This window comes from Puntigrus tetrazona, chromosome 8 (assembly GCF_018831695.1).
Source record: "Puntigrus tetrazona isolate hp1 chromosome 8, ASM1883169v1, whole genome shotgun sequence".
In the NCBI taxonomy this organism is placed as follows: Eukaryota; Metazoa; Chordata; class Actinopteri; order Cypriniformes; family Cyprinidae; genus Puntigrus; species Puntigrus tetrazona.
Window position 1 is genome coordinate 7,932,010 of NC_056706.1, and position 26,646 is coordinate 7,958,655.

Genomic DNA, 26,646 nt, shown 5'->3' on the forward strand with positions numbered 1-26,646 from the left:
ATACTCTGTCTGTTTGTGTGTGTGTGTGTGTGTGTGTGTGTGTGTGTGTGTGTGTATATATATATATATATATATATATATATATATATATATATATTTTTTTTTTTCTCCAAATATAAATATATTTTAAATATATTATACAATATATTAAAATATCTTTTGCATTAACCACGTCAGCAAATGAAAAAAGTGGCATTTTAAAAGAAATTCAATAATCATTTCACAAAATGTTTAAAAAAAGGTTCATTAGGTTTCAAACTAAAACATAATACATATATTGACACATTTTTTAATTTGCCAAATTTTCCGATTATGATTATGGTTAAAATAACAGAATTTATTTCTGAATATGTGCATTACACTTTATTCAGAGATGCATTTATTTTTAATAATGCAATAGAAAATCTCACTTTTATGTGTCTTAAGTGTCCATAAATGTCTGAATACTGTTGCAGCTTATATTTTTCAGCTTTTTTTTTATATAGCACCATCTCTATTTTCTGAACAGATAATTTTATTAGCAGTGTAACAAATAAACCTGTAGCCTAAATGCTTAAATGTTGGCTATGAATTATGTAATAAAACAAATTCCCTTCTCATATGCAGTGATAATTTTGCTTGCACAAGCGGATGAGTTGGCCTTTTAAGTTGGTGGTATGGACCAAAGATGACAGAAGCTCCAGAGCTCTGTGTGGGTGCAACTTTCTCCCAGCACAGTGCGCTTGTAAAGTAGCCCAAACAATACTACGCTTGTTTTGCGCATCACAGAGCTCATTGTGTGCCTGCTGGTGAGCTCTCCATCAGTTTCTCCTGGCACAATGGGCAATGGGTTCCCCTGTCGTGCCCGCTCTGCCTTCTAATACAAGAGATGGGTTTGCCGGTCATGTCATCCGCTTGTCTCAGAATCACCAAGCTGCCATGGCTGTATTTATAAGACTAATGACAGCATGGTTGAGAGAAAGGCATGATTATGTTCACTCGTGTAATCATTATGCCTCAGTGCTCCTGTCTACAAGGGCAGGGGAATCAAAAGGAAATGTGAGACGCCAAAAGCTCTCATCTTCTCACACAGGGGAAGGCCATGACTGACAACAGAGGAACTCATCCCATAATTGTTTTTTAGAAACTCTTCTCAGCATCAAATCAAAGCACTGCATTAAATAACCCGTTTAACCATATTTTATTAACAGAATGGTAAACAAAATGGCTTATATTATACATTCCAGCCACCACAGTCTCTAGAATATAATAAGCAGATTGCAGGATCATCTTTATCTATATCTACATCGTCTCATATAGTCTACTATTAGCCTTCATCTCATACATGCAACTGTAAAGCATTACTAATCATCTTCAAAAAGACTTCAATAAAGTCACCAGTCCAAAACTTCAGCTGTGACTATAAATATTAATGTATCTCTGCGAATCAGATAATTCTGGCAAGGAGCTTTATTATACAGGAGGAGGAATGACAGCCCTAAGGTCACGTCTTCTGCAGAACAATATTCATTGTTGGCAGACAGCCAAACAACAGTTTAATATTTTAAGTGCTGCTGGTCCTTAAGCTTATCATAAGTTATGAGTTTTTCTTCACATATTTCAGGACAATTTAACTATGTTTGTCTACTACGCCAACATCTGCCATTTAAAACTGTTTTAATAGATACAAGCTGCTCCTAACTTCACAACTGAACGCGTTAAACCAGGTTTGGTCATGGAGAAAATAATAAGTTTGCGTTTGTTTCTATACTGCTTTACGCACGCGGTTTTTGCCCTCCTGAGGAATTCGCGCGCTCACGCTGGCACACATTTTAAAAGTCAGCTATCATACCTGTGCTGCGACTTGTCTGTGAACGTCTCAGCCTCTCTACTTGTTTACAGAATGTGTCATCTTTATTTATAAGTTTAAGTTACGTAATCTATCAGAGAATTCAAACGAGGAACTGTTTGGGGCTAGAACGACCGAAGAAAATCATTCTCAACAACATGACGCGGCGCGCGTGGAGCGCAGATCTGTCGACGCAGCATCCCGCCGAGCATTCCAGCGAAAGCGCGTTCAGGCGCGCAGTAATCGCATCCTTGCGGGATTTGTCACCAGTCGCCAGTCAGCATCATTCAGCTTTCTTCAGAGGGAAACGCGGTAACAGCAGGGACAGTTCGTGCAGAACGAGTGTTTGACTCCTGAGCGTCTGCTCTCTGGGGGAGTTGGTTCATTTGGGCTAAAGAACATCGCAACAACTTACTGAAGTAAAAACGCTCGCGCGACCTTCAAGGTGAGTTTTGAATTTAAATATTCCCTGCTTGGCTGATTTTTTTTTTTACTGCTTAAAGTAATTTAAACATGACTGAAAGATTTAATGTGTAGGCTATAACAATTTGTAAAGTCATTCTAAAAAAATATAAAAATATTATATATGAATATTAATATTTCTTTCATCTGTTATCTATTGAAATATATTTTATGTTAATTAATCTTTTTCTATTAGTGACATAGTTATCCGTTAGTTACCACTGTTAGTCACTATCATACATTTAAACAAGTATGCAATGACTAGTCATAAATAGTCTATTAATAAAGCTGCAACTATTGGAATAGTTTCAAGTAAATAATAACCTAACACCGGTGCTGAATTGATACCACAGGGTTCTTGGGGTAAAACACTTCCAACTTTGCTTCCCTTTACACTAAATGCCTCATGGGTTTAGTTAGGACGTGCTTCGAAAACAAATCATCCATCCTCAAGGTTCTTCTGTCAATTAACAGATGCTCTTAAAAGTTTGTTGGATCAGTGCTCGCGCTTTTTCAAAGTTTTAACATTTAACCTAAAGTGCATTTATGGCACATTGCTTCAACAAACTTCCATTAAAGAAATTAAAATATGTGTAACACTTTTGGAACCTAAGTTGTCCCGAGTTGTTTTGCTTCAGTATAACTCTTTCTTTAGAAATAAGTGTAGGACAGAGAGAGAAAGAGTTAAGAACCCTTATATTGTTCAACTCTCAACCCCACCACACACTACTGTGGCATGCTGAGAGCTTTCTTATGTGGTTGCTCACATCCTGATAAACGCCATTGAAGGCATGCAGTGCATCTGGCATCTTAGTTTTTGCAGACAGTCTAGCAACGGTGTTTTCCATGCTTTAAAAGAGGCTAGAACCCAGCATGCTTGCTCTAAACATGCAGTGGCTTGCGGGATGCTGAAATCTTGACCACAGGGCAGCCAGGTGGGTGCAGCTAAATAGATTGTTTGCGTATGTCCAAAGAAAATAATTTTACTTTTTACTTATGCTCTGTGTGCTCTCTCCATGCTAAACTACATTAAAGAGCGCAATAAATAACTAGCTTTATAATATTTAATTAAAAGGGTTGATGGATAGAGTATTAAAATACATTAAAAGATTAAAACACAATGAAGCACAATGACTAGACTTCTTATGCATTTTTCATGCTTTAAATTAAATTTAAGATATTGATGGCTCTGTGCTGTTTAACTTTGAAGAAAACAAATCAATATCACAGTGGTTTTAATGATCTGCGGGCACAACGTGTTTGTGTTTTTATGAGTTTCCCACAACTGTCCTCAGAAAGCCTGTTTGAGGAGACAGAACTCTGAATGAACTCTGGTGTTAGATTGTTCCACTTGACCTCTGACCTTGTATGCATTTCTCAAGTTACACTCTTGTTTCTAACCTCTGCAATATATAATAAATACACATAAATCTACACAAACAAGTATTTTAAATGAACTCACAGAAAAGTGGTGTGCACAGAAACTTCCCATTTTACATTTTTATAAAGCTGAATAGAGTTATATTAAGGATAGTTTAACTATACCACAATGTTTCATATTTAAATCAAAGAAAGCCTTACACTTATAGACTGCTGTGAACAAAATTTCTCACAACACCTTGAAGAAATAGGCTTCTAGTCACTGTTTACTGTATCCCAAACAGCTGTTATGGCAAAAGTATCTGGCAGATTGTCTGCAAGGACGAGTCAAGCATTTCCAGGGAATGTTATTAGCCTAACTGTGGCGTGAGCTCAGGACTTCAGGCACGACCGGTATGCTGTGAATCAGAGTAGACCATCCTCCTCCCAATGGCAGAACTTTGAAACAGAACATATTGGAAAAAACTAAGGGGAAGAATCAGTAGATCATGAAAACTAAGAAGAGATAAGAGACTTTTCATGGATACATTGGAAATATTGGAATAGTTGCTATCATAACATACTGACACAATATTTAATTAGCATACTGTTTATGTATCTTAAACCCTGTGGTTCATCCTGCAGTAATTTAAGAGCAAGCATAATTTGATCATGACAGCCTGATGTTTAAAAGATTTTTATTGCATTGGAATGCTTTAGATGTATTTTAGGTGAGTTGTTTGCCTCATGGTAAAAGCAGAGATTAGAAGGGGTGGATGGGGAGAAAGTGGTGCCTGCCTCCTCTACAACTCCCAACTGACATTAACAAGAGATAGAGAGGACTACCAGGACAGAACCATTTTGTACAAAATTTGCTCACACAACTTCACGTGAACTGACAAAATGTCCACACTATCTTGACTGATTGCTGAAGTGTCTTAGCATATCTCAACCCTGTGGAAAAGACCAGCACGTGTAGTGTTTTGGATGACGGATTCCAGCATGGGATGCTGAAAGCCCCATCAGGCTTTAGCTTAACCAGCAAGAGTTTCTTGGTCAATGAGCTTCACGCACAAATCATTTTTAGGTCAGCTATGCTTGGTTGTTTTACTGTAAAAATCTGGCAGCACATTCCCAAAATAACTGCAGTTTCATTTTAGTCTAGATCTGACACAGCATATATATATATATCATCTCACATATGCACATTCATACTGTATATACTGTACTGTAATATACTGAAATATACTGTACACCCACCGCATATTCAAGTCATATGTAACTCATATGTATCTCAATACTGCTGGCCACCACACACACACACACACATGTGTATGCAACATCATCATAAATCAGTGCTGCATGTGCCCCTGACTTGCAAGATCTCCCACGTGTCATTCTGGAATGCTTAACTCAGAACAATGATGTAATTGAATCTGGGTTCACTCTCCTCACTTATCTTGAAATCTGACAGTCCAATGCAGACATCCAATCACATTCTCTCATCTCGTAATGGAATGACATTCATAATCAGTTATATGTTAAAAATAGCTCAATTAACTTTATATACAGCCCTTCTTAGCTCTTTTCTTTGAGATTCGCTGGCATTCCACATGCCTACCAACTGCAAGGGTAAGATTTAGATTTTGGAAAGTGTTACAAATTAAATAATTTACATGTAGTATAAACAAAACAGTAATTATTTATGTGTTTTTAAATGCACTGATAAAAATGTATGAATGCCATCGCATTAGAGAAATATCAAAAGGTGGCAAAAGCTAAATTGTTGTTTTGTGTGGGACAAGCAATAAAATGAGATTTACTGTGGAGTGTAGTCTATATTTGTACATTTTCTGGTTCTCAGATGTTAGTGCGACATATTTGTAGTCATGGTTATTCTGCTAAGATACCTGTATAAATGGGACCAGCTGATTAAAAGTTGCAAGTCTGTGCAAAAATAGTGTGTCTCTTTTGTGACCCTTGCATGTAGCAGAACATGTGTGCATCTAGCAAATTATATATACCTATAAATATAAAAACACCAGATTAAAATACTTTGTTTTATACAAATGCCTATTTTAGTCTAAAACAGAGTCATTAAATACAAAATAATCAATATTTAAGGATGTTCACTATAAAACAGCAAACATAAAAGAAAAAATGTAATATATGAAAGTAAATTCAAAATTAAAAGTCAAAGTCAGTGGATTGCTGAGGAGCCAGGCAGTCTCTTGTTTCTGCAACCACAACAGAGGAAACAGGAAGGGGGCTTCTGTTTCCCAAACAGGATGTTCAAAGCAACACAGTGTGTGACTTCACGTGTCTCCAGCCCGCAGTGTGCAGTAATTAGTTTCTGTTGCATGCTTTTCTAATTTTGACCCAGTATTTACAGTATATAGACACCACGGCAACAGCAAATGCTACAGCATATTGAATTGTAGTCAGAAGCATTTAGTAAAGGAACAGATTATATATTGAGCTTTTTAAAGGAGTGCAGGAAGAATATGTTGATGAAAATGATCTTGTCCTGCACTCTATCGATGGTGAAGCTTCACAGGCATATATGACATTGATATGTCAGTGCATGTGTATACTAAACCCTAAATGTGATTAAGCCATGTCAGGATGTATCATGGCTTTTAAGAAGATTGGATCATGCAGATGCATAAGTCTATTGAATGAATATTCCAAATAACTGTGCTTCATCATCATCATCATGATTCAGAAAGGGCATCCACCTTCAACTTTATTACATGAGGCAAAAATTTGTTTAGTATATAAAAATGTATATAATTTGTATGTTAATGAGGAAGAATGACACAATTGTCTCAAATGCTCTACATGCTGTTTGTTTACTTCATTTCACATCTACTTGTGTCAAATTGACAAATTGGCTTACAATTTGGCTGAATAAGTAAATTCAGTAAAAAGGCTAAAAGCTACTTTTAGTTTGTTCAGTGAATGTATTAATTGTACAAATGGCAAGTGGAATGGATTTAATGGCTTGAAACTAAACAGCAAACTGTGTATTGGACCTAATGGCTTGAATATAATTTAAACTGTGAAGCTAATGGATTGAATATTATATAAACAGAATCAACTATCCCTTGTTTAAAGATAAAAGCATTTGTTTGGTTTAAGTGCTGCAAGGACAGTCAGTCTTCTATTGTCAGTTAAACAACCTGTCCTCTAAGGTGTGAGACCCGCCATACATCTCTCCGTGTGGCCACAGGGGCATTGACATTCATGACAGGAATAAACTTCCCCACAATTGTACAAGCTACTCCTCTGATTGCTTTACCCCAGGGATAGGATGCCGACTGCGAGCACAGCTGGGCCTGTGAGCTATATTGGATCAACTGCAACTTTTTTTTGCCGTATTGCCCCAGCAGTGTTTTATGAGCCATGCTACACCACTTCCACAGCTGCTTTTATTGCCCATTGTGTGAGAGTGGATGAAAGTTGATTGCTTAGAAAACAGGGACATCAGGATCTTCATAACTGGTGCATGTCTGCATAAAATACTGCAGGTTCATAAAAGAGACAGCTGAAGCAGACAGATGACTATTGAGTTAAACTCCAAGGCGTATTTAAATTTTGTGTCATATTGTAGGCCCAAGGATGTCTCATCAATGCAGGGGCAGAACAAACAGAAATATAATTAATGCTGCTAACTAATGAAAAACATTGCTATTTTATTGCTCATACTCAAGTATGCCTAATAATAACTACAACACCTGCAGTTACAACAGTGGAATATGCTACAAGTTACATTCATATTCCAGTAGGTGGTGACAGGTGTGTTTATGAGTGAGCCAATGAATAATTTCTTCTACTCTTTAATTGAAACACACATTGAAAACTAATTCTGAAAAAAATACGAGCAATTCAATGAATCATTCACTCATTGGTCAGAGACATGCAGCTACAATTAGGTTTGAAACTATTTCTGACAAAGTAACTGGAAGTATTGTATTTAAATACAAGGTGTAGGAGCAATATTACATGCAGTCATATTTCTGAATCTATGTCCCTGTCATGATGAGGCACTAAATAAAGCACAAGATGATATTTAGGGTATGATTATTTGATATGATTTGTGAAGTTGATTCTTTTTTTGGCAGAAGTAACCCTTGACAAAGCACTTCTCTCAGGCAAGGTGACATGGTCTTCTGCTTTCTAGCTGGAGCTCATACAATCTATAAATACACACTCTTTCTGTATCTCTCTCTTTCTCTCCCTCTCTCTGATACACACACACACACACACACACACACACACACACACACACACACACACATACACACACATATTAATAACTGTAATGGCCTCCTCTTTGGGTGATCTTTTAAATGATTGGACATATCATGCCAAGATTTGAAAAAACACTCTGCTGCCTCATCCAACTTATTTAATAATTCAACTCCTCTGCATTTTGTTGGTCATTTGTTTGTGTTAGAATTCATGCCTTTAAAAAAGAAGACATACATCTTTCTGATCTGTGCATAACTGCCCACACAGATTATGTCTTTTAGAAAAGAAACGTCTGGTGATGTGACCAATCATACTTAAGAGTTTTTGAAAGAAAAAAGGAGTAGAAATGCTGCCTTATCATAAATAAACTATTAAACTAAGGAGAGCTGGTTCATATGGTAATTAAAGCCTACGCCAACTCCATAAATCCATAGTGTGTTTTCACAGTCAGTAAGAGGGAGGATATCCAGAGTCATGCAATCACACATCCAAACTGCATGTATGCATTTATATACATGTGCTCCACCCATCACACACTCGTGCACAAAAATGCATTGTGAATCACATTAATCATAATGAAACCGTGCAAACTGCTTATTACATTTCTTAGGACTGCATTGCTCACCTTAAGTACCATGTACTTTTCTTTTTTATGGACCCCAGGGTTCAATGAGAATCATGTGCAGACAGAATGTTGCAACCCCTGTAATGTTTTTTTAGCTTCCAGCATGAGCTGTCAAATCTAAAGGGCAGAAGATTCTGTACAATTTGTTTTATTTTTGTCTGAAGGCAAGGCTCAAAAATGACTCAAATGTCATGTGTCACATAACTCCTCATGCTATATAAAGAAATAACCTAATGTGATTTGGATCAGTGAGACATGACCCAAAATGTATCTCCTGTCTATTTGAAACAGTATTCAGTAAATCACAATATTAATGCAAATAATGCTTTGCTTTTTTTCCAGCCTTCCATCCATACGGAGGGATTCTTGAAGCAGCATTTGAATACATTTCCATTATGAAGCACATGTCCATCTCGAAATGGCTAAGTCAGCTGGGGCTACCTCAGTACTGCACGCTATTTGATGAAGAATATGATGGAGTGGAGGTAAAGTCAGCACACACTGTGAGTTTAGACACACACGCACATGCTTATACACACATGCATGCAGAGCTGCATACCGCACACTGTATCATGCAATTATTCAAACACAATTATTTTAAATCGCATGACTGCCTGTGAGCTTGTCTTTATTATAAATCATAAACTATTTATAGAGCTGTCAGTCAAACTGAGCTTGCAAAAGCAGCAAACATTACAGAAAAGTGAAATCTAAAGTTTGTGGCTGAACTTGGGAAAGCACGCTGTGATTCCGTTCAAAGCATCTCACTGAATTTAGACCGGCTGATCTGACATCTGTATTTTCAGCCATGCACTTTTGGCAGAACACTTCACCTGGAATGTAAGAGCGCACAAAAACAGCAGTAAAATACTGATTCTGAAAGTATTTCCGTAGCAGATACCAGTATGCACGCTTGACTGACTATAGCGCTAAACTTCACTTCTAAAGCTACTGTCAAGAAAATACTTTAACCCCACAAATAATCCTCACTCTACATTTATACAAAAATATTTGACAGAATAGCTATGATTGTGTTGTTATAAATGTACATTTTGATTGTGCGGAGTTCGATGTGTTTCTAGGTATACATATTTTAATATTTTAATTCAAAAATTTTGTCTTGACCATATCTCTACACCTAAACCTAACTAAAGTAATGCCTAAAATGCCTAAAATAAGAGGAAATATTAGATGAATGATGTAATTTTTAAATACTCAGAAGGAGAGTGAATTTTTTTTATGTTTTTATGTTCATCATAGTATCATAACCCTAATACTCCATTTCAGTTTTTTGGGGGTATTTCATTTACATTAGTACAGGGCTGTCCAATGTATTTCCTTGGGAATCACCTTCCTGTAAACTTCCATAATTAAATACACTTAAATTAACTAAGCTTTTCAGAATTTCGAAGAACTTAGCTCTGACGAAGCAGGTTGCAGAAGAACAGGAAGGCTGCAGGAAGGTTTCCCTTTAGGAGCAGGATCACCCCTAAATGATTCCATTTGCACATCAAAAAAGAGTAATTTTTTATTCTATTTAGAACCATGATAGTTGTATGTAATGGAAAAATGTCCATCACCACTTGTCACACAACATGAGCCCCGATGCCCTATAAAGTAGTCCAGCTGCTCCGAAATAATTAATTGTATGCCCCACAAATAACAAGATGTATGTCACTGTATTCCATACAGTTATCAACTTCACAATTTAACCAACTCCCTTCTGTTCTTTTGCAAGAACAAAAGCACTAGAAAAAAGAAATGAACAGTTAAACAGAAACAACAGCAGTGTTGACTCTGAGGCAACTCACTAGGCTCACTGTGCACTGCACATTAATGGTGAATTGTATTTCAGTGATTCCAACTCACTAATGGAGTGCAGGGTAAAGCCTGGACGAAGAATGCACCAATAAAACAGCCATTAAGTATCCATTACCACTTTAACCAGTGATGAATGTGGTGTTTTGCCTTTAGTTTATAACTGATTTAAAGGGGTCAAATGATGCGATTTCAGGTTTTTCTTTCTCTTTGGAGTGTTACAAGCTGTTAGTGCATAGATAAGAAGTCTGAAAACAAAGAGATATTCTTTATCAAAGTTATGGCTTGTCCGCACCCTGGCATAACCGTGCCATTGGTGTATCGTTACACCCCTACTCGTTTGCAATGTGTTAGCTTGTCTGATGTCATAGCGCCGGGACATGGCATGACATTATGATAAATCGTGTAACAGTTCTACCAAACGTATTCGGCCAATCACAATGCACTGGATAGCTGACCAATCAGCTTTTTTAGAACAATAAGCTTTGTAAAAATCAACCCGTTTCAGAAGGTTGGGCTTAGAGGAGAAACAGAAATGTCAAGTATGTGGAAAATAATGTGTTTTTTGAAACTTAAAGCACATAAGCACATTGCATTACACCAATACACAAAATAATCTTCTTTTTATCATATGACCCACTTAAGACTGATATGACACACACACACACACACACACACACAAACGTCCATAAACTACCATAAATTCTGTTTTAAATTTCAATTCTGTATCCTGTTCATGAAAATTCAATTTAAAAGCATTGTCAGTTAAATTCTGAATGTATAAACCTGCATTTAGTACCATCATCACTATTAGCATATCAAAGTACCATAGTTTTATCATCTGATATCATTACTGTACCATGGATGTTTTTATAAGGGCAACTGGTAATGCTTAGATTATGTGTGTTTCATGAGTATCTGTGGGTACACAAACACATGCAAAACACCCACCTCATAGGACAAAGGCTTTAGATCTACAAAGCTGCTGGCAAAACAACAACAAAGTAGCACATCTCTTATATCTACCTGCCAGCACAAGGTGAGGTGTCTGAATAGCTGCATGCTTGGTGACATGTTTTTGAAGTCTCAGCATGAGAGACTGATATGAAACTACATGGTAAATAAAAGAGTTTGAGGGGCAGAGGATTTGTCACGGCTTGTTAGATTCAGCTGTGGGTTGAAAGCAGATGAACAATGGGCCCTTACCATCATGTTATCCTCATTTTCCATCCCTTCACCCCTCTCTCTTCCAAACTCTGGCCTTATGTCTTTCTCTGAATTTCTTTGTGTCTGCCTCTATGTCCATCCCTGTCCACCATCCTCTTTATGCTTCCCAAACTATCCTGTTAAGACATGGTAGTGGGAAAGAGTGCTGCTGCTGATGTAGGAGATTATGGGTCGAATCCATTCGATGAAACCATTGGAGCAGATAAGATAAAACACACAAAGAGAGCAATGCAGCATGCATCTGTTTCTCCAAAGTTAGATCAACACTGCTTCACCTCGCTGCACCAATTCAACAGATTTCACACAGATCCTCATAGCTATGCTTAACGAATGACTTGGTAAAGGCCTCTGAATAATGAGAATGAACAGCACTAAGATTACCAGGACATTTTAAATTACATTTTGCTCTATTCGTTCTACTTCAAAATTGCATTTTTAATTCAATGTTACATTCTTTATAATTTCCGTACTGAGATCTTTGGCATTTTAATTAAAGGATACATTCTTTGCAATCCACAGAAATAGCTAACTTCAAGGCACAAACAAATTTAAATCTTGCATATTTAGGATGGATAGTATGCAAACTGGAATACAGCCACAAAAATCTGAGCAAACCAATTGTAGTTGCATCGACAAAATATGGGCAGTCCCAAATAACCCAGTATGCACATGTTTGTTACTGTTTATTTTGAAAGGAATGCTTTGGCATGTGCACTGTAAATACTAAACAGCAGAAAATAGCACGTAACCTTCAATTAAACAGCTCTTGTTTTGTTCTGCCAGGAACAATGAAAGCAGAGATGGCGTCTAAAACATAGCCGAGCGTTTTTGTCGTGTCAGAAGCAGAAGGAATGTATTGTTTTGAAAGCCACACAAGGCCTGACTTTGAGGAGTAGCGGAGCACGAGCCATAATGACACACTGCTAGCTTAAACCGTACACTTTTCTGATGTTTGTTTTTGTGTGCGAGTGATAGATGGCCATTAGTTCTAGCCCTTGTCATTCTCACCACACATTTAAACCACTTCAACCCTGTGTTTTTGTCTCTCTTTAGGACTTGTTGCACCTTACAGAGATTGATCTGTTGGGTATGGGGGTCCAAAGTCGTCTCCATCGCATCCACATTCTCTCCAGTATCCAAGTGCTGCGAGAGCGTGAAACAAAAAGAGGTCAGTCCCGGTCTTTTTCCCACTCAAGTACTCTACTGTTTACAGGTTAGTGGGGCTAGTAAGATTTCTCAAAAATGCCTCTTGTGATCATTAAGGCTAAATGTATTTAATAAAGCATAGTTAGTAAAAACAGTAAATTGTGGAATAATAATAGAATTTGAAATAAATATATTTTAAAATTCCACTGATGGCAAAGCTGAATTTTCAGTCACATGACATGATTCTTCAGAAATCTAATATGCTTATTTGGTGCTCAGGTTTTTCATTTATTATTGAAAACATATTTTTCAGTATTTCCTGATGAATAGAAAGTACAAAAGAACTGCATTCTTGTTCATAAAAATACTTAGTAACATTGTCTTTTTTGTCACTTTTGATCAGTTTAATATATCTTTGTGAAAATGTATTCTCTTTCAAAAAAGTAAATAATAATATTAAAAATGTAAATCTTACGAACCCTAAACATTTCAATGGTAGTGTAGGTACAGGCTTTATAGATATAGGCAATATAGGCAATAGCTGCTCGGGGGTTGCTACTGACTGAACTGACGTGCCGTCTGCTACTTTTATGGGCTTTTTAAAAAAAAAGGTGTAACAGAATCATTAAACTCAAGGACTAAACCAGCAATTAAAGTATCTCTCTCCATGCACACACCTCCTCATAAACCACAGTGATGAAAACAGAGGCAGGAGCTTATCTCTTTGTGGATGTTTTCTCTGGCTGGGCCGAGTCTGCTGCTCCATAGCCCTACTTCTACTGGACAGCCTGTGACTGTGTCCGTCCATGTGTAAAGCCTGCCATTGAAGAGCTTCATTAATCACAGCAAGGGTATACGTAGGGTGGAAGAGAAGTTCAAGGGATTAGCTCACAAAACGAAGCACTGGATTGTGGGATAGATCCCCCTGTGAAGCATTTCGTGTGTGTGTGTGTGCATGTAATGGTAGTGTCGATGCCAGTTCAGCTTGGTGGAAAAGTTTTAATCTGAGACAAACATAATTATGCTCTCCTCAAGATCTTCAAGGAGTCATCTCGAAACCTTGAAAATGATACTCATCTAATCAGCGTGCCGAAACTATGGAGATATTGGCTCATCAGAGAGCACTCAGAAACATAAGAAGCATTTACTGTCAACACCGATAATGAGTCATGAATGGACTTGCTTCCACACACTCACACACAAAGACATCCTTCCATTAGACTATCCACCCCTCAGAGTTGCCATGTATGCATATTTTAGCGTGGACTTGAAAAAAGTAATCTAATTGTTATCCTTAAAGTTTAAACATTGCCTTACTAACATAATGAAAATGGTTTCAAGTTATTCAGTGAACATTTGAATTAGATACTGTATAACTAGACAATAATTAGCACAATTTGTACATTAATTGCATTTTATTTTCCTTGCCAGAGTCACTTATGGGGGGCTTTAGACATTAGGTCACAATTTGTAAAGCTACTTTGAAACAATGTGGAAGTTTAACTATTATTATTAATAAAAAAAAACTTCTTTGTCATAGTTTTAATAAAGTTTCTTATAAATGTGGGCAATTGCAGGTTGTGTTTTTATGGGGTTTATTTACAAAATACAGTAACATATTTAATAGCGCTTTCTCTACATAGTACAATAAAGTATGGTGGTAGTCTGAAAACCACCATGAAAAAATTCTTCCACATTTTACATTTTATCATTAATTGCCATAGTCAAAAATGCCTTTTGCTCAAGTGATATAGATAGCCAGCTGTATGCACAATTTTTTTTTTCTGTAATATTATTAAGAAACAAAAAGAGATGCAAAAGAATATTTTTTTCTATTTTAAATAAAATAAAAGGAATAAGTAATTATACTTAATCTATTACCACCAATTATGTTTCTTATTTTTGTAAATCAGGTCCCTTTTTCTGAACAAAATCTTTTTTTTTTGCAAAATCTGGCAACACTGCCACCCCTACCCTTCAGTCAAACACACACAGACGCGTGTCTATGCAGAGGAGGAGCAGACACACGCTGTTGTGAGCAGGAGCTGCCAGGTGATTATAAACTCTTTCGCCCCTCCCACAATCCCGGCAGTCAGCATTGCTGTGGGGCACCTTCCAATGTGTGTAATTAAGTCCTAAAAAGCATGTCAAGACACACACACATACAAACAGTGGCCTGACAGGCCGAGGCTCGTTTCCCAGGCATAACACACTGCCTTTACTCCATTGCTATAGAGACCCTGACACTTAAGAAAATGGGTTGTTGAATTGGATGTCTTGGATCAGCGACTTTGCAAATAAAATGTTTATATTTTTTTTAACCAATAGGAATGCTGAACAGCTTTTGAACAAATACATGGGTTATTTAATATTACAACTCAAGTAGTCTGTAGCACAAACTTACAAAGGGTTATAGTATAAGCAAAAGCTTTAAGCAGTCGAAAAAATTTACTGTCAGGGTTTAAAAGACGTCTGGTCTCTACTGGCATGGTCCCGTGCTTGAGGACAATAACTATTGTTTCCCTGAAATGTTTTGGCTGTTTAAGGACTCAATAGGTGGTCTGATTAAACAGGGTTCGACACCTTTAACAGCCCATTCTAGTAGCATCTCCATTCAACTCCTGCAATCCTCATTTCCTGTGAGAAATGCAAATGTTACACATGCAATTTCATAGACCACCTTCCTCAGAGCAAAGAGGTTAAATCTGGCCATGCCAGTAGAGACCAGATGTCTTTTAAAAACTGACAGTAAGTTTTCAGTAAGATTGGTTGCTGCTGCGGCCCTGTGGAAAATATCTTGTTAGTTTCATAAGAAATTATGGTTTTCTCCTGGACAGCGGGTAATATTATTTTAACAGCTGTTTTCAAATATAGTGCCACATAGAAGAACATTATTTAAGAGTAAATAATGTCCTTTCAGATTTTAATGTTTTTTTCTTACTCTTTTACTTTTATAGTTATCTGAAATAAATCTACCAAGAATTTCAACCTGCTAAAGTGCAAATTTTAATTTAAAATTAAACAGTTCACCCAAAAATGAAAAGTCTGTTTATTTTCTCGAATGTTGTTCCAACCATGTAACATCTGTAATGAAAAAAAATGTGTTCAGCAGAAGAAAAAATGTCTGTGTGACTTCTAAAGCCACAAAGTGGCATATGGACTACTTTATGGTACATATATGAACAGTACTTTTTTTGGAGCTTGAAAGCCAATGTTTTAGTCGTATGCAAATTCTTCAAAACATATCTTTTGTGTTTCCTATAAGAAAAAGAAGTTTGACATTAACTTGAGAGTAATGATCTAAATGATGATTTTTTTTTCTTGATTCCAGTAGTCATTTAGCTTCAGGCACTGCTTTATTTTATTTGGTGCTTCTTGCATAGTTGAAAAGTATGCGCCAATGTATAAACACAGTACTCGCATGTATTTGCAACACGGCATTGCAGTGATGTTCAGTGATGACAGGCTGCTTTTGTGTAGAAGGGCTAGAGTATGCTATTAAATGAAGCATGCTGTTAAATGGGTGGTTGGCTCACTGCCTTCCCTGCTCTCAGTGCAGATTGCAGATTCGTTCAAAGGGATGCTCCCATACAGTATATAAAATTCCACACATAAGCAGTTCTGAGCTACATAAAATCCAAGGTCAGCGATGCATTCTGCAATGGTCGGTTTCATAAATTAGTTTATTATTATTCTATTTTATTCATTTCGTTATTTTTTGCAGTTGCAGAAACTAGGATTAAGACTAAGTATGAAAATTGTTGAATTACAGAGTGGATATACGCTCAAATTAAAACCCAATTATGCAGTTCTTTCATTAAGCGCTCGTTCTTTGTAAACCCTAATCCAGCATAAGCATTACAAAAAGCTGCATAATTCGAAATATTTTGAGATCCTGGGCTGAGCCTTGTGAGAAAACGTGAGAAAAGTCATCATAGTCAGATGAAAGCCCAGGGTGTCTCTAGGATATATTCTGGGCGTTTCTTGGGCGTTTTGTGGGAAACTCTTCCCTGTCTTTGCGCTCATACTGGGTGTGAGAGTACAGTTGGCATCAGCTCCCTCACCCCTCAGTCACATCCAGCTCAGTGCCAGCATTTCAGAAACGTAAACACATATCCAGGCCAGAATCAACAGCTGGGCCCCTCTTAAAAAAAACTCTGTTTTGAAATTTGATATGTGCCCAAAATACATCTTCATGACGGATGATACTGGGGTATAAAGCAGTCATTGCTGCCGCTCTGTTAAAAAAAAGCTTTTCAGATACCTGAATTAAGCTCTCTTGTCTGCTAGACAAATGTCACCTTTTTTAGGTAGAGGGATTTGTTGCTATTTTACAAAGTTTGACAACATGCCCAGAAGACTCAACTCAGAGCAGGTGCCACATTTGATTTATTTCAAAAACACAAACTGCATTAATGGAAAAAAGTGCATCTGAGGTATTCAAGAAATCATTTTTTTCCCTGTTCTTATTCTTACTGCAAATGAGTCATCAATGCCCATTAATCTAAAGAAAAAAAAGATGTTATAAAATGTCTTTGGATTATGTATAATCAAAACTTGCTCCACCTTTGAGCCAGCTTTCCTTATTTGGCTGAAATCCTCAAGCCCTCCTATTTATTTTTAAATATGTTTCAATCATCTGTCATACAGAAATCACTTTTTACAATCCTAATGTATAAAACCTAGTCTTTCATTGCTATTTAATAAATATCCTGTTTTACTCTGAAATACATCATATGTAAGTTAAATGGGTTGTGTATACCTTTTTAAACGGTTAAAATTTCAATCGTTCTGCCAATAAAATATTAAAGAATCCTTATTAAGAAAATTCATATTGACAAAACCTACAGAAAGTTGTGAAATTAGATGGAGTTTACACATGAATTTGAATATACTACTCTGAATATAGCCTATATGAAGTCTTCTTCCTAGTAAAGATCATTTTACTTTCACTAGCCAAATTTATCTGGTGACCTGGAATAGAGTTACACTTATATAAGAAAGAATGTGGGGCTGGAATCGGACAGCCAGTCAGCAGTGGCCACTTAGTCCATCAATATGACCGTGCTTGACCATGTATAAGTGGCAGCTAAACTCCATCTGATGACAGCTAGACTGTAAACCGAGAGGTCAGATGTAGTGGTGCTCACTGCTGAGCAGCTATTTGCCAGTGTTGGAAAATACCAGTCATGACAAGCAGATTCCTCATCACATTTATCTGAGGCATAAGATAAAGCCGGCAAGACTGAGGCAAATTTCTGCTTACATTTTAGCATGGTTCTGTCTAGTAACACAGTTTAATAAGGCTTTTTTAAATTATTCTCCCAAAGTGCATAAAAGGAATTATGCTTGCACAACTAATCGTTTTGTAAAGACTCTTATAATCTGTTTTCAGGTGGTAAAGGTTGTTTGTGTCAAAAAATGTCAAAAATGATCATTATCATGTTATTTACAATTCACAGCTTTATGATTCAGAAAATCACTCATAAGAGGAAATTCATATTTTCCTGTTGAAAACATTGCCTTGATGATTATACTGTATGTTGTGGAATGGGGCAAAATTGCATGTCATACTATGATAACTGTTCTTACTCTCAGCCTTGGGTGGAACCAGTAGAAGGAGAAAGAGGCAAAAAATATTTAGACAAGATCTATATTCCTTGCACTTCCTGTGACTGAGACACAGACTTGTGCTCATCTAGATATTCAATTCGAAGATGTGTTTTTGTTCCTGTATGAAAGCACATAAATCCATAAAATAGTTTAATACATGATTCAAAACTGTTCACTAAACTTCAAAAATGGAGGTAAAATTAGCTTTGATATGAAACTAAAATAGTTTAATTTGTCCGGATAAAATCAATAATGACATAATGTCTCAATAAGCTGTGTTGTTTGCAATATATTTACAAGGAAACAAATTGCAAAAATTACATTGCAAAAAGATTTTAAGGTGTAATTTTATTTTTTATTTTATAAGTTAGGAAAGTGTGACGATTATTTACAAAGGTAAATTTTTTTTAAATAATTCCCAACAATAAATCGATAACATTAAAGTGTATAAAAAATACATAGAATGAAAATTGATATCACTGTAACTTTATCATTGCTTTAAAAAGCTAATATTGTAACCACATAATATTGTCAGAATGCATCAGACTATTACTATTACAAGCAAACCATTATGTATGAGGTGTTTCTCCTTTAGTCAAAACTGTTCAGCTGGGGGCTATATAGGTCCAGTCAGGCGATCTGACTCCACATTAAGGTGCCTAAGGAGATGAGACCATCAGATTAAGCAAAGAATGTCTGCTCTCAATCACTGGCATTATGGGTATGACAATAAATGTCATGAAACAGTAGAAATGTGTCAAGCACTAGAGATTGTGCAATAAAATATATAAGTAGAGACTGACATCACATGTAGCGGGCAGGACTGATTTATATTATTTACAGTATATGCATAAATAAAATTGAATAATGGAAAAAAAAAAAAAAAAATTTTGGTTGGTTGGTTACTAATGTTGGTGTGCAATTAGAATTTGGTGCATTACTTCACGTGAAGTTGTATTGCCAGTCTTATTCATTGTGGATATTGTTATCTTTGGTTGTGTCTATACTACATTACTTGAGAACTCCAGGGCTGAACAAACCAGACATGTTGCCAGATTCACCATAACTCTTTATTTAAATGATCTATTGCCCGTCACATAATAAATGCTCAATTTCAAAGTGTGCACGTTTAAATACACAGAGCCAAGATTGATAACAGTGCTTTGAGTGGTGTCTTTGACAGATATATATCTCTATTTTCAGGACAATGTCTGGTTTTGACACTTGACAAATGGTACTCTAGGCAGGTGTGCTGTAACTTAAGGAGGCCTATTTCAATCCAGATGTATCCTTTTCAGTGTTTCTAGTGCACACACTTTGTAAGTAGTGAATTCATTGTTGTGGCACTAGCGCAACCCTATAATAATAGAAACGTATTAAAATGGTTCTGGATGTTTGCACAATGTTTTGCACAACATTCAGACAGCAACTGAATGACAAAACAAACTTGCATGATCACCGCACTCTCATCAGCCTTTAGTCAGATCCCACCGCACCCCATCTCTCTGCCTGAATCATTCGGGAAGGAACTCTGCCTCTGTCGTTTGTTATCATCCCACTGACAATGAAAAGGAATCCAAGGACAAAGAGACGGGAAATTCTGTTCCTCACAGACAACAGGAAAAAAAAACATTTAGCCATTCTGATTAGCCTTTTCTGAAAAAGCTTTTTAATGGTTAACAGTTGAATAAATCAGTGTTGACCATATAAGGTATAAAATATGAGAGGAGGCGTCTATTTTTAGACTATGTAAAGTTTTAACATTGACATTTTCAGTACTGACTTGATGCGCAACAGAAACGTGTGATTCTTGTCCAAAAAGTTTACTTGAACAAAAGGAGGTTAATAATGTTTGGGGCTGGACACATGACATAGGAGAGAGCTGCTAGGGGCAGGGGGCCGGCTAGTCAGTTGTGAGATGACTCTGTAAGCCCCGCCCACTGGAGAGGGTGTGTCTGGGAAATCCTAAATCACTCCCTTGGGGCTGAACTAAGGAGAGAGAGTGAGCAGGGGAGAGAGGACTTGAAGGAGATTGTAAGACTGCTTGGGAAACACCGGCACAGTTCATAGTGGGAGGTCAGTGGCAACATAACAGGATTTTCGTTCACGCTCAACTTGTTGTTGTCCGTCAGTGTGAATCTGTGCACTAGGTAGCTATGCTTACTGTGGAACTGAGAAACACTTACTAGCAGACTGCACAAGGAAAATATTTCAGGGTTTACACACTTGGAGAAGCTACAAACTTTTGCCAGGTAAGAAAAAATACAAAGTTTTATAAAGGTTCTTCTAATTTTGTATGTATGTATTTATGCATGTATATAAGTTTCTATCTATCTATTTAGAATGCATTTAGAGTACATATACATATGTGTAGATTTTAAGTGATATTTTGGCTTTCTAAATAAATAATGCTGAATATAAAATATATTTAACTGTGACACTTTGTGTGTAACATTCAGTAGCTGCTGTGGGTGTGTGATAGAGTGTGTGTGTGTGTATTATGAAGTCTCACAGCAGCAGTATCTGTTGTCTTTTGAGTTGCTCATGTGGAAAAAAGTGGCAGCCACTGCTGAGGACTTTAATAAATTTGTGATTAATATGTCACAAATCTCGCTAGTTGACTCACAGCCTGAATGTAGCACTGTGGGTCACGTCGTTGACGGGTAGCAGGGGGTTTGGGGCTTGACATCTCCTCTCACCCCTTCCTGCTCAACAAAAGAACTTAGAACATTAGAAATTGGCTGTATTGTGTGACCATAGTGTATTCAAGTGAAAGCTATGAATATGATTGTATTATAACAAAAACAACTATCAATGAGTGTGTTTACCTGTATAAAAACACTATAATATCATAAGAGCTCATGATTAAAATGTACAGAGATATACACATATTGAATAAGTACATAAAATGCTGAATATATTGTTGTCAATTAACCTGTCATCTTATTAAGCATATCAGTGTAAGATTGTCCATGTAAACATCCTTAATAACTTCTAAAAAAAATCCAGCAGACAACGCAGGACCCTTTTTGTTTTGGCCTCATTCTGTTCTCCCTTCGTTGCTCTTAGTGTTTGTTTGTTTGTGGTGTTTTCCACTCAACATGCTCATTACAGTAATTAGGGAGCAGTCGTGTTGCATGTGATTGGACTGGAAGATCTTAAATGATCTACTTTTAGCACAGTGAGCTGAGAGAGACGGATGTGACCACTGGCTCCACGCCTTCAGTGAAGGGGCGTGTGGTGTGTTCACAACTCTGTATGTATTTGCACACTTCCTATTCTGATAAGCCTTAGCGCTGGGACTGCATAATGAACCGCTCAGGCCTGATTTGTGGCTGTTGACTACTGGTACGGGAGTCCGAGTTGAAGCAGAAAGTGTTGTGTCTGTCACTGGGGCGGAGAAGAGATGTTGATGTATTGTTGCCCATATGTTCCTCTCTCTGTTTGCAGCAGAGTGGTCCACATTGGGGAACTATGGTGCATTCTTAGTTGTTTTGTCTCCTGTTGCTTTACTGCTATTATCAGTGACAATGGGACTCTCAATCAATGAGACAAACATAGAGACGTCATAGAGGAAGTACTGGAACTCTCACTCTACAAAAAGTAGACCAACTGCTACATCTTAAAACCTGCAGTACTACCATTGAAAAGTTTGGGGTCTGTAAGATTTTTAATTTTTTGATGATGATGATGAGAAAAACAGTCAAAACAATATTATTGTGAAACTGTTAGAAATCATTTTTAATGCTGATTTGGTTCTCATGTAACATTTCTTACTATTAATTTCCAAACTGCTTATTAAAAATTATGTGATTAATTAGTCACCCTTATGCCATTGCAAACCTATAAGACCTCTGTTCATCTTCATAACACAAATTAAAATTTATTTAATGAAATCTGAGAGCTCTCTGACCTTGCAAAGACAGCAACACAACTGCAATGTTCCCAATACTGACCCCAGACTTTTTACATTGGACATTTATAAAGCAAACCAAAAATCATGAACTATTTCATTAGTTTACCTGCATGTTACATGATCATTCTTCAACATCAGAGAATTATGAACATGTCATTGTTGTTAAATTATTGTAACTTTTCAAATACATTTTGCTTCTTAAGTCACTTTATATAGCCACAAGGCTTGTATATCATCATGAGAGATGTGATAAAATGTGGTACTTACATTGTCTGTGAAAAGCTATAATCCAATTTTTCAACTTCTGTCATGACAATTTAAAGCCACTACACCTGGTAACTTTCACATGATCCATGCAGGGATACCAGAAAGGGATGTGACCTAGGACATGACCACAGAAATTAGAAAACCAGACGTTAATCTCCTTATATCCACCACTAAAAGGACAATTCAGACAGCTTCACAGCTTTACAAAACATAACTTTCTGCAGTCATCAACATGAGGTTATGAGGTCTGCCCCATTCTTATAACTCATATATGGTCTGTGGTTCTACAATTCAATTCAGTGGTTGGTTCTATTAGAACTTCAGAATGTGTTCTCCACTTCTTCAGGCCATCATGGTTGATGCATGGCTGTGTGTTAAGAGCTCTTTAAACCCTACACTTGCTCTTCTCTCACTCAAGTCTTTGTGTTACAAAAGCAGGTTTGAATTAATTAAAGGAGAACTGCATTATTCACGAGATTCCCACCAACTCCTGTGGGGGATGGCTGAACGGTGAAAGGGCCAGAGAGAGAATAGTCGTCTTGTTGTTTTGAAATGCACAGAGAATTCTCCTCCTTCATGTGTTTAACCTTTTTTGCTCTGAGAGTCAGGGCTCTTTGAAAACTGTTTGTACTGCATGCACATTTTGAATATGACAAAAACACAATGTGACCTTGACTGTGATTGTTATTGTACCCAGTACAATTCCTACATCTATACCCGTTTAATACCTTTACATAATTGCCTCAGGATAGTCCTTCAAAAGCAACGTGAAATGAGCAAGCAATAGGCTATTGGCAAAAACTCAGCAGGGGTGAAAGACCTAAAACATTTCTCCAAAAGTTAAAGATGGCTACCGCTGTTGATTCAAGATTTTCTAGATTTTCAGTGACTAACAACTAGTCAGTTTGACCCATAAATGCTACTGTAAATACTTATTATGAGTTACATGGACTTCTTCTATCACATGTCTTTCAGTCCTTGAATGCCCATGTTTCCCATTCATTTTCACTGCATTAAATAGAGCAGCTCAGAAAATGTAAGTTGTACAGGTCTGGAACAAAATAAGTGTGAATAAATGATAAGTGAATATTATTTTGGTCAGTTACCCATATAGTGTGTACAAGCCAGTCTAAAAAGAAATAAAATAATGGTTTTCCCGAAGAACAAAGATACTTTAACATTTTTGAACATAACATTGTATTAGCTTGAGGCAAATAAGTGTGTTTGATATAGAAGATGATGTCAGCCGGCAACCAGCTGTGCTTTGCAGTACTGAGAGAGAGAGAGAGAGAGAGAGAGAGAAGGAGAATGAGCTATTGTGATTGACATTTTTGGAGTGAGGTCATATGATGGCATGTCAGTCTAGAATAATACAAGCACTTGAAAGAGAACTGGATAATCAATAGGAGTCTACAGAGAAAATAGCAGAGCAATGCATTAATTAAGAACCATTTAATGAGCATTTTGCATATTTATGACCTCTGGGGAGGAAGGGAAATTTAATGGTTTAATTGTTTAGCATATGTAATCTAGAGCCACAGGGGACTCATTTCTGCATTTCTGCAGTGCTGACAGCTGTCTCTCTGCCTCACTGCATGCTGAAATGTTGAAAATTACACCATGCCGTGCTCTTAGACACCATGTTAGCCTACAGTGGCCTTTTGACCTAGGCAGAGAGCAGAAATCACTTATGTTTCAGATTCCTATTACACAGAGTGGTTTATGTAAGAGTTACAAATAACAGGGACATTTTACATTATAGTGTCCATATTATGTGTTGCTACTATTAATATATTAAACAATGTAAGACAGTGCTTGTTCGCCATATGACCATAACTTTGTCTGTGACTGTATTTGACTCAAATTCATCCATCCCAGACAATAACTGTAATTAAAAGCATTGATTTAAAGACTCTTGGGGCTAATGATGAAACATCTCCTCACAAAGAAAAAAATGACCACAGCCTATTACAATGAAATAAATTTATTTGGCTGTTTAATTGCACATTAATATGATTTGACTGGCTTGTTATCTTAGTAAGGCATCATTTTTGATGAGAGGAAATATTTTAAAGAATTGGCCAAAAATAAAAATGTCATAATTTACTCACTCTCATGTGATTCTAAGCCTGCATGACTTTATGTTCCCTTTATAATTAACATTTGTAAAATGAATTTTAAAAGACACAAAGGTGAGTAAATGCTGGCATTTTTCAGTGACCTATACCTTTAAAATGACAATTACCCATGAAATATGTACATTAAAAGAAAGATTTATGATCATACCTCTTGAAATTGCCTCCTTTTTGGACCTGGTGAGCCTTCCCCCTTTAAAATCTGATCCTTTAAAAAAAATCAGATGTCAGTCTATGCCAGCTTTTTCCACTCTGCTCCTATTTTTATTTTTAGAAAGGTCACAGTTGCCCTCCAAAAATCAGTGGTGTATATGAGTATTATGACTCAGACCCCTCACTTCCCCTGACACAGGAAGCACAGATCTGCCTTCTCAGATGAGCATGACTATCCCTCACTCTCTGAGACATGTGATCTGAGATTAATCTGAAACCAACAGGGGATTCCTGACTAGCCAGTATGATAACTCAGTAACACTGATCTGTGGATTTTAATGTCTCCTAGCCATTACACACCACATGAAAACAGCACCAGTGAATGGAGTCTCATGTTTCAGGGCCCCGGGATAGCGCACAGGTGCTCCAGGTGCATAAATATACAGCTGAGGTATTCCTAGCAGGATTTCATAAGACTGCAAAGTGCCCTGATCAAACCATTAAAAACCCGCTCTGTGGATCTAGTCATTATACATCAGAACACCCAGAATTTGTAGAGTTACATAAACACAAATAAAAAAAAATGATTTACAGGTGTATGACAGGCGTAGTCTGATTAAGTGCATATATTTTCTTATCCTTTAAGAACAAAAGGTTCTAAGCTATACACCCAGCCCAACTGTTATCTTAGGGTTTGTTAAATCTAAAATTAAGCTAAAAAACAACATTAAATGAGCAGTCACATGAGAAGCTGATTCAGGACGTTGGTGGTCATGGATGAGTGGATCTGTGGGGTGGAGGTGACTGTGTTTGTAGGTTCAAACACCCCAGCAGGGCTTTACCAGGGAGTTTCCATGTCTTTCCACTCTCCACAGAAGCTCGTGCAAGGGACCAAAATGAACTCTTTGGAAAATGTATTTTTTTCATTTCTGTTACAAAAAAAATGTTGCTTATTTGCAACAAACGCAGGTCACTGCCATAGTAGTGCTGCAAGTTATTTTCTCTTATTTTTATGACAATTACTAATTAAAATTCCAATTATTTTATTTCTGTCATCTATGCTGTAGTTTTTATAGGCCACACATATTCTTTAATCATCCAAAGCGAGAATTCTGTTTCTGAAATGTGGTTTTATACATCAGTAAATCAAGATACTAACTTAACATTAGCCTTTGTGGCAAATAACAGAACAATAATTAAAATTTTAATTAAATTATAAAAAGCTATGTGACAATATTATAACACTCCTACTTTAACTATATCCTATTATTACATGGCTATAATCAACTAAACTGTCCACAGAATAAATCTTATTGAGCCTGTGTCTGCGCCTGGTTGATTATGATGGGTGCAGCTCTAACTCGCAGAATTCTATTCAGCCTGCGAAACCTTTCACAAATGTGTTAATATTGCAATGGGTGATTTTGTTATTCTTAATGTCAGGAATGGTCCCATATTTATCTCAACTGAAACAAAGATCTACAATTTGCTTTTACATTTTAATTAAGTCACATTGCTTATATCAAATAAATAAACAGTGACGGAAGGAACTGTCAGTCATTTAATTGACAATTTTATTTTATTTAAATGAATCAAGATGTTTTATTTACTCACCAAAGCCAAATTTCACTCACATTTGAAGCTTGGCGAGTGTTCCTTTTGGACCCGTGAAGCACTGCACATTATGAGAGAACACAAACAATATGAGCTGCTAGCTCAGAACTTAATGCACAGATAAATGCAACAGACGAAGAACATTTTGGGGCCAATGGTGCTGTGGAATGGGTCTGAGTATAAAATCAGCCCCCCCCCCCTTCCTCTATGAAGGGAATGAGATCATGCC

General features: G+C 36.8%; 1 protein-coding gene, 1 long non-coding RNA gene and 1 pseudogene across 2 annotated transcripts in view; 2 read left to right on the forward strand and 1 right to left on the reverse strand.

Moving 5' to 3' along the window:
* The window catches only part of LOC122350865 (collagen alpha-1(I) chain-like), a 513,797-nt gene that overhangs the window by 426,269 nt on the left and 60,882 nt on the right, over positions 1–26,646 (forward strand). The window lies entirely within an intron of this gene.
* LOC122350868 overlaps positions 8,884–26,646 on the forward strand; it is a 52,722-nt pseudogene continuing 34,959 nt past the window's right edge.
* Positions 19,552–22,633, reverse strand: LOC122350891. Its single transcript, XR_006251635.1, has 3 exons — positions 22,516–22,633; positions 20,959–21,037; positions 19,552–19,932 (listed from the first exon to the last, which is right to left on the reverse strand). It is a non-coding gene; the product is annotated as an uncharacterized LOC122350891 (long non-coding RNA).